This window comes from Mustela nivalis (assembly GCF_964662115.1).
Source record: "Mustela nivalis genome assembly, chromosome: 5".
In the NCBI taxonomy this organism is placed as follows: Eukaryota; Metazoa; Chordata; class Mammalia; order Carnivora; family Mustelidae; genus Mustela; species Mustela nivalis.
In genome coordinates this window covers 71323953-71326950 of record NC_139024.1, presented here as the reverse complement: position 1 = coordinate 71326950, position 2998 = coordinate 71323953, and positions in this window count along the sequence as shown.

The window sequence follows — 2998 nt, the reverse complement described above, 5'->3', positions numbered from 1 at the left end:
CAGTGGCTTGAGTACCCAGGTGCTGGCCATGGCCAGGGAGCCTTGTGACACCAGAGGTAACTCTTCTCTGTGATCATGATGATGGCAGCAAAGCTGTCTTCTCACCCTGGATTCGGATTACACATAGTGTATACAGTAATTGTGCAATAAGCCAGGTGAGCAGTAAACAAAAGCTGTTTTCATTTCTTAAACTTCCTAGGCAATTCTTTAGCATAAGAGATGATAAAAATTGTGGCAGACAAAATGTTTTAAACATTTTCAGGGTGGTTAAGAATATGTTATTATTGTAATTCCTCAAATTTTTGGAATTTAATTGTATGAGCAATAGGAACAAATCCATGCTGACCTAAATAGTTGGTTGTGTAATAATTAATACACGTAATAAAGACATTGAAGGACCATCTTAGCTAATAATAGCAAGTTTATCTTCCTTAAACGGACTATTTCTTCTAAAACAATTTGCCATGTAATTTATTTGGGCTACTTTGCATTCACAAAATTTCTTTATGTACTGTCTATTGGAAGCTATTTGTCTTCTTTTGTTAAAAGGCTTATAAATTTCAGTTTTAAAGCCAATTAAAGAGAAAATAACCAACTGAACTAACCATAATTTATTTAGCTAACTGACGAGCTTTTGCATGTAAAAAAATTTTAAAAGATATATATTTTATGTTTTATTTTGTCTTAAAGGCTTCCATTGTACTTGAGACTTCAGTGGCTCTGATATATAATCTGAAGAATGGGGTGACTCATTTAATGGTTACTCTCTTTTTATGGAGGTGTTGTACTGTAAGTGAAAGACTATCAGTCATGAAATGCTGAAAACAAAGCTATATTAAGGGATTTGTTTACTATTTACTAAAATGTTTAAAAAAATGTCTAAATGGCTTCAGAAAACATTTACTTATTTATTTTTAAAGATTTTATTTATTTATTTGACAGAGAGAGATCACAAGTAGGCAGAGAGGTAGGCAGAGAGTGAGGAGGAACCAGGCTCCCCAGCGAGCAGAGAGCCCGATGCGGGGCTCGATCCCAGGACTCCAGGATCATGATCTGAGCCAGAGGCAGAGGCTTTAACCCACTGAGCCACTGAGGTGCCCCAGAAAACATTTCTTTAAATCCAGGCTGGATATTGGGATAAAGAGATGAAAAATGTAATTGGTTCTGCGGAAGCCACTATCTAGTAGGGAATATAGATAGGGAAACCAAGCATTTCATTCCAGTGTGATGAGTAATATAATGGAGGAATTCACATGATATTTAAAGATGAGAGCAGAGCGTTAGAGGCATATTTTTTTTTATCCTGAAAATAATTTATTTTGTTGTCAAAGAAGATTTTCTAAAGGTGGTTATACTTGATGTGTTTCTTGAAGAAAAAGAAGATACCAGCCAGGAGGAAATTGTGTGTGTGTGTGTGTGTGTGTGTGTATACCAGCCTATGGTTTGGGTATTTCAAATAGAGAAAATAGCATGTGCAAAGATATTAAGGCATCAAATAGCTCTTTATCACTTGTAGTTTTATGTAGTGTTAAGGTTTAATGATCATGGATGAGAAACTGGGGGAGATAAACAGGAGCCAGATCATTGAGAACCTTATAAAACATGCTAATTCTAAGCTGAATGTGGAAACACTGAAGAGGTTTATACAGTATAGTTTCTTTTTTCTTTCTTAAAAAAAAAAAAAACAATAAAACCCACATGCCATCTTTTAATGTACATAGGCATATGGCCTTCTTTAAAATATTTTGAAGTTCAAAATAAAAATTATTATTGCAAACAGTATAATCTTATAATCTCCAGTAAGATTTTCCAAATTATCATAAACATGATTTCTTTAAAATATTTTGAAGTTCAAAATAAAAATTATTATTGCAAACAGTATAATCTTATAATCTCCAGTAAGATTTTCCAAATTATCATAAACATGATTTATTTAATTAAAGAAGTCTTTCTTTTTTTCACCCGTCTTCTGTAACATTTGGATGGGATTATATGATTTCCTTCCAGTCACTCCATGAAGAATAACAGCTCTAGCATCTGTGTGGCATGTAGATAAAGTTTCAGAATAAACTGGGAGGATCTGCTAGGACATTATCAGGTATTACAGGTAAGAAGTGATAAGTACCTGAGCTACAGGAGCAGTGATAGGCACTGAGAGGTTGGGGTTGATTTAAGAAGGTTAGATTGGTAAGACTGGATGAGAGAGGGAATGCGGGATGGAAAAGATAAAGCGGTTAAAGTTGATTGCTCAGTTTCTGGCTTACCTTAATAGTTAGTGACCCACATCAAGGTGTTTTGAAGGAGTGGGTATAGAAAACGAATAGGAAAAATGGTGAGTTCAACTGGGGATCTATTGATTGAAAGATGAATGATGTGGAATACACATATGGGCACATGCGTTGGAATTCAGGAGGGAGATCTGAGAGGCAAATATAGATTTGAGATTCATAGCTGAAATCAGAGACTTGACTAAGGTGTTCCAGGACACAGGGTTAACTGGAATCAGAAGGGACAAGTGAAGGAACTTGGGGAAAAACACACATTTACAGGGAACAGAGAAAGGTGAAACTTAAAAGAGACTGAGAAAGAGTATTATTTTTCTTAAAAGATTTTACTTATTTATTTGAGAGAGAATGAGAGAGAGTGCAAGAGTGGGGAGGGTCAGAGGGAGAAGCAGACTCACTGCTGAGCAGGGAGCCTGATGTGGGACTCAGTCCCTGGACTCCAGTATCATGACCTTAGCCGAAGGCAGTTGTCCAACCAACTGCCACCCAGGCACCCCAAGAGTATTATTTAAGTAGGAATTAAACCAAGACATTCAGAATCTTGGAACATGATTGAGGAAGTAATTTCAAAATAGAAGAAATAATCACAGGGACAAAAGTGACTGTGCGGTCAAGGAAGATGAGGATCTACAAGTGTCCCTTCAAGTTAGGATTTAAAAAGTCATTGTTGGAAAAGCAGGATCAAACCTAAAAATTCAGAGAATAAATTGATG